The sequence below is a fragment of the Rhinopithecus roxellana genome, chromosome 4 (genome assembly GCF_007565055.1).
Source record: "Rhinopithecus roxellana isolate Shanxi Qingling chromosome 4, ASM756505v1, whole genome shotgun sequence".
In the NCBI taxonomy this organism is placed as follows: Eukaryota; Metazoa; Chordata; class Mammalia; order Primates; family Cercopithecidae; genus Rhinopithecus; species Rhinopithecus roxellana.
In genome coordinates this window covers 145275896-145286504 of record NC_044552.1, presented here as the reverse complement: position 1 = coordinate 145286504, position 10609 = coordinate 145275896, and the positions used below count along the sequence as shown (strand labels likewise).

Below are 10609 nucleotides of genomic sequence, written 5' to 3'. Positions count from 1 at the left end.
TAGGTGTCCTGACCTCTCTCTCTAGCTGCCTTTAACGTTTTTTCTTTCATTGCATCCTTAGAGAATCTGATGATTATGTGTCTTGAAGGTGATCTTCTTGTGAAGTATCTTACTGGAGTTCTCTTCATTTCCTGAATTTGAATATTGGCCTCTCTAGCTAAGTTGGGGAATTTCTCATGAATGACATCCTGAAATATGTTTTCCAGTTTGCTTCCATTCTCCTCATCTCTTTCAGGGACACCGGTAAGTCATAGATTTGATCTTTTTACATAATCCCATATATCTCAGAGGTTTTGTTCATTCCTTTTCCTTCTTTTTTATCTTTTCTTGTCTGACTGTCTTATTTCAGAAAGCTATTCATTGAGCTCTGAGATTCTTTCCACAGCTTGGTCTATTTGCTTTTAATATTTGTGATTGCATTATGAAATTCTTGTAGTGTGTGTTTTAGCTCTATCAGGTTGGCTACATTGTTTTCTACACTGGTTATTTCGTCTGTCAGCTCCTGCATTGTTTTATCATGATTCTTAGTATCCTTGGATTGGTTTCCAATGTACTCCTTCATCTCAATGATCTTCATTCCTATCCCTGTTCTGAAATCTATTTCTGTCATTTCAGCCATCTCAGCCTGGTTCAGAGCCCTTCCTGGCAATGTAGTGAGGTTGCTTAGAGGAATGAAAGCAGTCTGACTTTTTGAGTTGTCACTGGTTCTTTCTCATCTTGCTAGGCTAATGTTCCTTCAACTTTTGAAGCTGCTGTTCTTTGGATGGGTTTTTTCCTTTTATCCTATTTGAGGCTCTTAGGGTTTTATTGTGAAGGAAGGTGGGTTCAGCCAACTGGCTTCATTTCTGGAAGATTTTAGGGGGCCAAAGTTCAGTTATCAACTCCTGGACTGTATGCTCTAACTCTAGGGGACTTGTATCAGCCTCAACTTTGTAATCTGTCTCCTTGAGGTCAGGAATCCACTGTGCTGGGGGGCTGATATGCTCCCAGGTAGCTGGTCACTACACTGCAATGGGTGGTGTTACCCAAAGCGTTTTCAGGATGGTGACAGCAGGATTGTCCTCATTCTCACATGCAAGCAGCAGTGGCAGCATGGTGGGGTGCATGCTTGTTGGCTGCAGCAGGGTGCTAGTGGATGCCAGGTTGATCTCAACTCCCTCCTCCTCCCTTTGCCCTTAACATAAAAAGAGCCTGAGATTTGTGATGACTTAAGATGGTATTTTAGAACACCAGTTCACCATCTTCTCGGTTTTGCTGGCTTTCTGAATAAACCTGCTTTTCTTCCCATTAACCATCGTTTCTTGTTTCTGGCTTCAGTGGCAAACCTGGATTCTGTTACAATGCCAGGCAGCCAGCGGAGATATTTTACATACATATTTCACTAATTCTCACAATATTTTTCTCAGGTAGGAATTAGTATTCCCACTTTACAGATGAGACTTGAGGAAACTAATAAGTTGTCTATACAGCTAGGAAAGAATTATGATTTGAACTAGCTCTACTGACTTGACAGTTTAAACAATACATTTACATTACTGTGCACTACTGCCTTTTATTTTATCTATAGTTAGAAAAATTATTGTTATCATAATGAAAACCTCTATTATGAAGAAAAGGCAAATTTACATCCTGCTTACCGTGCAGGATATGTGTATACCATGCAAGATTTTATTTCATAAAAGTTTGAGACAAAAATTTAAATTCTACAAGTAAATAAAGAGAAAATTCTGCCACCAAAAAGAATATATTTCTAATGATAACACAAACCATAATTTCTATTACAGCAGGGACCCCTTATTCTTGAGGATACATTCCAAGACCCCCAGCAAATGCCTAAAACTGCAGATAGTACTGAATCTGATATACACTATGATACTGTGATCTGACCACCAAGAGGGTTACTAAGTGACTCACAGGCGAGAAGTATAGACAGAAATGATTCATGTTCCATGCATGAGATTTCATCACACTACTCAGAATGATACTCAATGGAAAACTTATGAATTGTTTGCTTTTGGAATTTTCCATTTAATATTTTCAAACCACAGTTGACTGTGGGTAACTGAAATTGAGGAAAGCAAAACTGCAGCTAATGGGGGGCTGCTGTATAATGAGTAAGGCCAGGCAGAGTGAGAAGGATATTTCTGGAGTGTAATTTGGAGCTTCCTGAGTTTTGTACACTCACACTTGTAAGTGCAGCTTATTCTTACTCCTTTAACTTTACTACTGTGTGTGTGGTGGGAAGATAGAATTTATGGGGGCCTTGGAAGAGAGTTAGGCAGGGAAGAGCAGGCATGGGAAAAAGCAGAAGAGAGACAGAAAATGGTTTAGCAACTTCAAAAGACAAGGGACCCCAATTTAATATGACTTGGATTACAGGGGTTGTGAATAAGAGGTTTCACACTCTACTTTATTTCTATATTGTTTGGATGTCATACAACGTTTACAACTTGAATCTGTTTCTGTAAAGATGTTTTCATTCTGAAAAGATTAAGAGAGAGAAAGATAAGCATAGAAGCTACATTTCAGAGGATTCTGGAAAAAAACAGAAAGCAAATGAGTAGGCTTGGAAAGTACGGGCAATCTATTTAAGAATTTGAAAACAAATGCAAAAAGGAAAGTTGGATGTTAGCAAGGTTAGCAGGATTACTCTTTCTTTTAAAATAGATGCGTAGAAACCCACGGATGCAAAGATGGGAACAATAAACACTGGGGTATTACAATGGAGTGTGAGAGAGTGGGGAAAAGGGTGGAAAATCTATGAGGTACTAAGTTCCCTACTTGAGCAACAGGATTATTAGAGGCCCTAACCTCAGTATCATGTAATATATCCATGTAACAAACCTACACATGTACCCTCTGAATCTAAAATTTTTTTTTAAAAAAAAGAAAGAAAAATTTAAAATACACATAAACAGGCCACACGTGGTGGCTCATGCCTGTAATACCAGCACTCTGGGAGGCCGAGGCGGTTGGATCACTTGAGGTCAGGAGATTGAGGCCAGCCTGGTCAACATGGTGAAACCCAGTCTCTACTAAAAATCCAAAAATTAGCTGGGCGTGGTGATGTATGCCTGTAGTCCCAGCTATTTGGGAGGCTGAGGTGGGAGAATCGCTTGAACCTGGGAGGCAGAGGTTGCAGTGAGCCGAGATCATGCCACTGCAGTCCAGCCTGGGCCACAGAGCGAGATTCTGTCTCTAAATAAATAAATAAATAAATAAAATATATATGAACAACTCTGAAAATAAGAAAATAAAACAGATGTAAAGAAACAAAATATATGCCTGTGAGCACACCATCAGTGCTAGAGAAACTAACTTTGCCTAGTATTAGTGCTATAATACTAGCATTAGAATTAGTGTATCGTAGTATTAGTAGAGTATTAATATTAATGTATTAGTGCTCATAGCTGTGTAAAAAATAGCACAACATTCAGTGCCTAAAGCAACAAATATTCATTATCTCACTTGGTTTCTGAGGGTCACGAAATCAGGGCTTAGCTGGGTGGTTCTGGTTCAGGTTCTCTCCTGAGGTGGCAGTCAAGTTGCTGCCTCTTGTTACAGTTATCAGAAGGCTTGACTGAGGTGGAAGATTCGTCTCCAGGCTCACTCATGTGAGACCTCAGGTCCTCGTGGTGGTTATTAGAGGCTTCTGTTCAGAGCCTCCATGTGGGACATCACAGCTGGCATCCTCCAGAGTGAGTGCTCCAAGAGAGGGCAACCACAGTGGTAGCAGTAGTGCCTTTTGATGATTTCATCTCTAAGGTTGCAGACCATCACTTTCATTTTATTCTATCCATTAGAAATGAGTCACTAGATTCAGCCCGCACTCAAGGGGAGGAAAGGTAGTCTTCCCCTGTTGAAGACAGAAGTATGAAAGCATTTATGGACATATTTTTAAAACCATTGCAGAATGTATGAAGAATATCATGGCTTAAATAAGCATACATACACACTGAAAACTAGTTTAAATAGTGTGGAACATTTCTCAGTAAGAAGTATGTCAAATGCAGTTTCTTGAACGTGAAGCCATTTCAATGTTACAAAATCTGTCCTAATATTGACATTTACTCTCTAATATTGTCAGTTATAACAAATGCCATGGCACAGTGCTTTTCACATTTGTTCCAACACTCAAGTGGGTATTTGTGATGCCTTATAGTTGCCAGCAAGTTTGGCAACTTTTTCTATGCTTGGGGAATTTCTTCCATTTTCAGGACTGCTTCCGGAGGCAGAAGCCAGAACTTTCTTTCCTATCCACCCTTGCAGCAAGCATCCAGGGATGGAACTTCTGTTCTTCCACACAGACACTTCCATGTACGATGTAGATTTGGAAGACGGCAGTATGGCCTTGAGTCCAGTTTCTAGGAAGGATGGAGTAAATGACTCCAATGATGGAATCAGACCTCGGACTCTCTCCATCTCGGGGTTCTGCCTCCCCCTGTGCCGGCTTTATCCTCAGATCACCTGTCTCTACCAGTACTCCTAGTGCCTCATCACTGCACTCCCAGTTTATCATTCTCAGAATTTTCATTATCAATTGCTTCACTTAAACAAACGAACAAACAAACAGTGGTGCAAATAATGGCTATTTCATTATTTCCACAGATGTTGTGAATCAGGAATTGGAAAAGGATACTATGGGGACAACTTGTCTACCTGCATACATAATAATATGGGGTAATTAACTGGAAGGAATCAATGGCTGTGTGGGAGGAGTCACTTGATGGCTAGGGTCTGTATGGGGACAACTTGTCTACCTGCATACATAATAATATGGGGTAATTAACTGGAAGGAATCAATGGCTGTGTGGGAGGAGTCACTTGATGGCTAGGGTCTGGAATCATCTGAAGGCTCATTTAGTCATATTTATAGCAGTTAATACTGCCTGTTGTTTGAGGGCAGTCACCTGAAACAACTACATGTGGCTTCCTCACAGCGTGGTGGCTCGGTTCCAAGATCAAGTATCTCAAAAAAAAAAACGAAGTGAAGTACAGTTACAGCAACTGTTATGACCTAGCCTCAGAAGTCACATAGTATCACTCCTCCATAGACACAAGCCCCTTTCCAGATTCAATGAATGAGAACACAGACACCATCCCCCCACATTCCATCTATTAATGGGAGGGGTGTCAAAATAACATTGGAAGAAAAGCATTTGGAATGGGAGATACTGTTATAGTTCTGCTGCGTGGCAGGTTGTATTTTTCCAAAGATGACCAAAGATAAACTAACTTGTACCAGGCCCATCCTTAAACAGCAGCCAGAAAATTTTAATATAATTTTGAGGCTTCAGAAGGTACATTTCTAAGGGATACCCTACGACGCGGCTGTGTTACTCCAAACTGTCTTATACTAGCGGCTTGTTGGAAGTTGAGTTTAGGGTCAACAAAAATGTCCTTCAAATAACACTGTGGTTTGAATGTGTCCCACACACACCTACTTTACAGAGTTGTTAAGAAATTTTTACTTATTTATTTTAGAGATGGAATCTCACCATGTTGCCCAGGCTGCAGTGCAGTGGCTATTCACAGGCACAATTATGACACACACAGCCTTGAACTCCGAACTCAAGTGATCCTCTGGCCTTAGCCTCCCGATAGCTGGTACCGCAGGAACGCAATACCACGCCCAGTTGAAATAAGATGATATATGTAAAGAGCTTAGAGCAATGCTTGTCACGTAGTGACATGTTCTCAATCCATGTTATTATTATCATTTCAGTGCCTTGAAAGCCATTTTTATGACGTCTGTGGCCTCTGACAATTTGGCGCCATACAATGGAGGTGGAGGTGGCAGGTGGCACTCTGGTGACCCCATGTCATCACCACGTGGCTGCCTCTTGACCCTGGCAGAGTCTAAGTTCCCTTTCATCTCTCAGCACTGCAGGGCAAGGCCTGAGGAACTGCTCTTGCTTGAGCTCTTGTCGTGTACTCCGGAGGGCCGGGCCTGGCGCTTAGAAGGAGGGGTGCTATTGAGGTCAGGACATAGGCGCAGGCTTCTGACAGCTTACAATGCTGTGTGGCAAAGTGTGAAAGTGGTGATTCTCCTGGTTACTATCTTGAGGTCCTCTCGCAGGGGCAGTTCTCTAGGAGTTGGTGGAAACTCCAAGAACCAGGGCAGCAGGCTCGTGACAGCCCTTGTTCCCAGGGATCACAGGAGTTCCAGGAAGAGGCAAGACAATTCTTACAATGTGACCCAGCAGGAGAGCCATTGGTGAGGTCACGCATAGTGAGGTTAGTGTGTACAGTCTCCAGGCTGATAGGAGTTCTTGATGAAGAAGTCGCTGTCTGCACCATATGAACAAGGGCGTGACCGGATAATCATGTGGCTGCCGGATCCCAGCTCAGTCACCAGGCCCCTACCACTCCACAACACAGAGCGGGGGCTCTGCGTTCTGTGGTCGATATGAGGTCCTGGGTAGTGGGGAATGCAGTGGAAGTCCTGGGAAAAGGGATAACAGGACGAACTGAATCTCATGTACACAGAAAGGAAGGAGAACATTGCAAAACAAGAAAAGGGAACAAAAATATCTCATTGCCTTGTAGGGTTGCGGGGGCAAAGAGGAGGCCACCGCACTGCATCCGAGGCGGCGCAGTGGGGATGGTGCCGGCAGCCATCAGGAAGGGCGACTGTGCCACGCTCCCCTGCATGTGGCGTGGCACAGGCGACACGCACATTTCTACAAAGCTTCCCTCCCTTGTGACTTGTGGCACATGCGAAGAAGAAAAGCGGCCCCTAGGGGCAGGAGTCCAGGAACTCTGCTGCTGTCCAGGCACCTCATTCCTTGAAGCCAACTCTGTTTAGTACACCAAAAACTAAATATCGCCCTGTGGGCTGCGTCCCTGCACCACCTGCGTTCCTGCTCCCAGGAACCCAGAAGTTTGCTGGTGTGTGTTTGCGGCGCCCGCGCACCTCGAAACTGAAAGCGCAACTGGAGGGCCCAGAGTCTCTTCCCAGCCAAAGGCCCGCGAGCGCCGCCGCCCCCGCCGAGAGCGCGCAGCTCCGCTGCAGTTGTCTTCACTGCCACGGCGGGCCGGGGGCAACAGTGAGCCGCGGCGGCGAGAAACCGAAGTACCTGCGTGGCGGCCGCCCCAGCCCAGGATGGGAGAGCGGAGAGAGTGGCGGCGAAAACTCTCCGCGTTCTGGAGCGAGGGTGCGGGCAGGAGGAAGTAGAGGACACCTTGTAGGCAGAGCGAAAGTAACGTCGAATGCCTGTACCAGGATGGCCGAGTGGTTAAGGCGTTGGACTTAAGATCCAATGGACATATGTCCGCGTGGGTTCGAACCCCACTCCTGGTAGTTTCAGGTTTTTCTCTTAGATTATTTTATTTTTTAAAAATACGAATCTCACCGAACACAGCACGGCTTGGACATTAGAATTCCGACTTCTGGCTGGGAGAGGCGCAACACTCACACGCGGCGGCTCGCGGAGCTCCGCTCACCTCCCCAACTGCAGGGTGGGAGGCGGCCGGGAGGGGGAGGGCTATGACCTGGAGGGTATTTTTAAAACTGCCTCTACAAAAAAGTAAAAAATGTATCTCTTTTTTTTTCTCTCTCTCTCTTCCTTTTTTTACCCCCGCCAATGTTAATTTTGTGCACACAACTCTTCTGTTAACTCCTAGAAGGTGGAGACTGTATCATCCTATATGTAAAATGCACTCCAACTTGGGTTCGGCTTAGAATTTTTAAATATAGCGTGGTAACGTTTTTTTTTTTTCCTTCTTCTTCTTCCTTTAAAATTGTTTGTTTGTTTAATGAAGGCCTTCTAAGAATTTTTAAAAGTTGCAAGCACAATGCAAATAACTTTTTTTCCTCTCTTGAATCATTTAAAAGTAAAATACCGAGTCGATGCCCAAGTACTACTATTAAAATCAGGAAATTAACATTGATGATTTAATACCGTCTAATCCTCGGTCCCCATTCGGTCACCAGTTGTCGCAAGAATGTTCTTTATAGCAAAGGCTCCTCTTCAGAATCATGCGTTGCATTTACTTGTCCTGTCTCCTTCGACTTCTTCCGTGTGGATGAGTTCCTCAGCCTCTGCTGACTTTCATGATCTTGACACTTCTGCTGACAAGCCAGCCGGTTTGTAGAATGTCCTTTGTCAGTCTAGGTTTTCTGGTATTTCCTCCTGATGAGATCCAGGCTCTGTTTATTTAGCAGTACTTCCACAGAAGCCATGCGGTGTTCTCACGGCAGCCTCTCAGGCTGCATGATTTCAGTGTGTCCTGCTTCTCTGCCAGGCTTCTCCTCTATAAAGTTATTCTTTTCCCTTTGTGATTAGCACATATTTTAGAGGGAAGTGCCTTGAAGCTGTGTAATATCCCATGCCTTATCAAATTTTCATTTTATTCAATTATTTATGGAATTATAAGTTATGTACGTATGTACTCATGGTGCCCTATTTTAATTAATAACCATTCATTCATTTTGATGCTTGAAGTGTCTCAGATTGGGCCAGTGACAGCCCATTCAAGTTGACTTTTGACCTGTCTGCATTATTCTTTTTTTTTTTTTTTTTTTTGTGACCGAGTCTCACTCTGTCGCCCAGGCTAGAGTGCAGTGGCGCGATCTCGGCTCACTGCAAGCTCCACCTCCCGGGTTCACGCCGTTTTCCTGCTTCTGCCTCCCGAGTAGCTGGGACTACAGGCGCCCGCCACCACGCCCGGCTAATATTTTGTATTTTTAATAGAGACCGAGCTACATTATTCTTTAGCACGTCCTTACTTCCTACTCCAATATAGTCCCGACTTACTTGTACTTTCCTGACCCAGTGCTAGAATCAGCCATTTTCCAAAGATCCTTGGTTCCTTTTAGTGGAGAACGGTATCTAGAAACCAAGGTCTCAATGCTAGGTGTGCTCATTGCTTTTGAGGTGTTGCTACTCCCAGGCCCTCTCGGTAGACAGAATTAAGGAGTGTGTGTGTGTGCATGTGTGCGCGTGTGTGCATATTTATCTATTCGTATATTTATCTATATATCTATATAAATATATATCTACGTTTATTCATATATCTATATGTATATCAAGGAGTTTATATACACCTCCAATTCTGATCCAACACTATAGACTTTGTTCTATTTTTTCTCCCCGTCCATGTTTGTAACTCCCTGAATTCCTACCTTCCCAATGCAGATCTATACATTGCTTAAGCTCATTTAATGGCTTTAGAATTGAATTGTTCAAAAAGGAAAGAGAAAAAGAGTGTCTACATATTTTGGAAATAAACATCCTGCCAGCAACTGAGAACAGGCTCTGAACCACTCCCTGGTAGATACTTGGGATGTGCAGATAAATAACTTGACCTTTATCTCAGTGAGCTCAGATAGCAAGAGATAGAGATTTTAATAAGCTACATTTGTAATGAAAAGATAAGAATTATGCTCAAGGTGCTAAAGGAGTGGTTTGGGAAGGCCTGAATCTTCCTCAGAGAGCCAGCTTTAGTTGAGAAGTGAAGGAAGAGAAGCAGGGAGGAGGGAGGGGCAAGGGGGAGAGGGACACAGATGCAAGTGGGGTAAGCCACCTGGGAGCCAACTGGGGGCCCTGTGAAATATGATGTCCAGGATGCCCTGAAGGATTTGAAACAGAAGGAACCTGACGAATGTTACATTTGGAAGTATCTGTGTCTACTGATGTAGAGAATCTTGGTCTGTCTTTATAGGCTTGGGATGGGGGACATGTTGAATTGGTAGAAAATATTTTGGGGGAAAAATTGTTTAATTCAGTTAATAACCAGTTAGACTGAGCTCAGTCTTTCTCTCTCTTCCCCCTTAAAAGCCCAGGATTTTTTCCTTTAAAAGCAGATCTGTTATATTAGCCTTTTTATATATTTTCAAAGGTTCTTAAAACATAGCAAATATACTGAAGTTAAATTTGAATCATTAACTTAGTTTGAATTAAATTTAAATTGGCTTAAATTAAATTTGAATCAGTTAAATTTGGTAATTAAATTAATCATTAAATTTGTATACTGCCACTAAGCTTATAATGATTTTCTAGTAATTATTTTAACAAAAAGAACTTAAGTCAATCCTTTGAATTATAAAGTAACAGTGTGGATTTATAAACATTCTCTGTGGGTTTGAAGTAGTTGTAAGTCATTCAAAATTGTTTGATTATTTTCTATGGGGCTTTTACATAGATCTCTGTAGGAAAAGCTGTTACCAATGTATTTAAGCAGTGACACCTACTGGTTAATTTGAGGCAATTTTTTTGTTAAATTCTGTCTGCCTTATTCCGACTATAGAATTCTGATAATTTGCTCCACAGTTACTGTGTTTGGAAGCAGATTCAGGCGATATCTATGCCAGCCAGTAAATTGACTTTCTTTTTTCTCTTCTAATCATTAATGATAAACCTGCCGTTGAAAATAATCCTGAATCACTGATACAACTTGCACGAGCCATTATTTTCATGGTATCAATAGAAGGTTTATCGCACTGCATCTTCTTTGTTTGTTTCAGTTTATTTTCCAACGCCAAATCTGGCTATGAAGTTCAAGGATAACAGATATCTGGATTAGCCATCAACTTTAAAACACAGAAGTCAAGTCCAATTTGAGAGATCCTGAACAAGTAGTGTTCTTGGTCCTCAGTAGGAAGTTG

The 10609-nt window shown here is 42.5% G+C and overlaps 1 non-coding gene across 1 annotated transcript; it reads left to right on the top strand.

Annotated features, from left to right (window-relative positions):
* The first annotated feature begins 7220 nt into the window (after positions 1–7220).
* TRNAL-UAA lies at positions 7221–7303 on the top strand. The gene has a single exon. It is a non-coding gene; the product is annotated as a tRNA-Leu (tRNA).
* The last annotated feature ends 3306 nt before the right edge of the window (positions 7304–10609 follow it).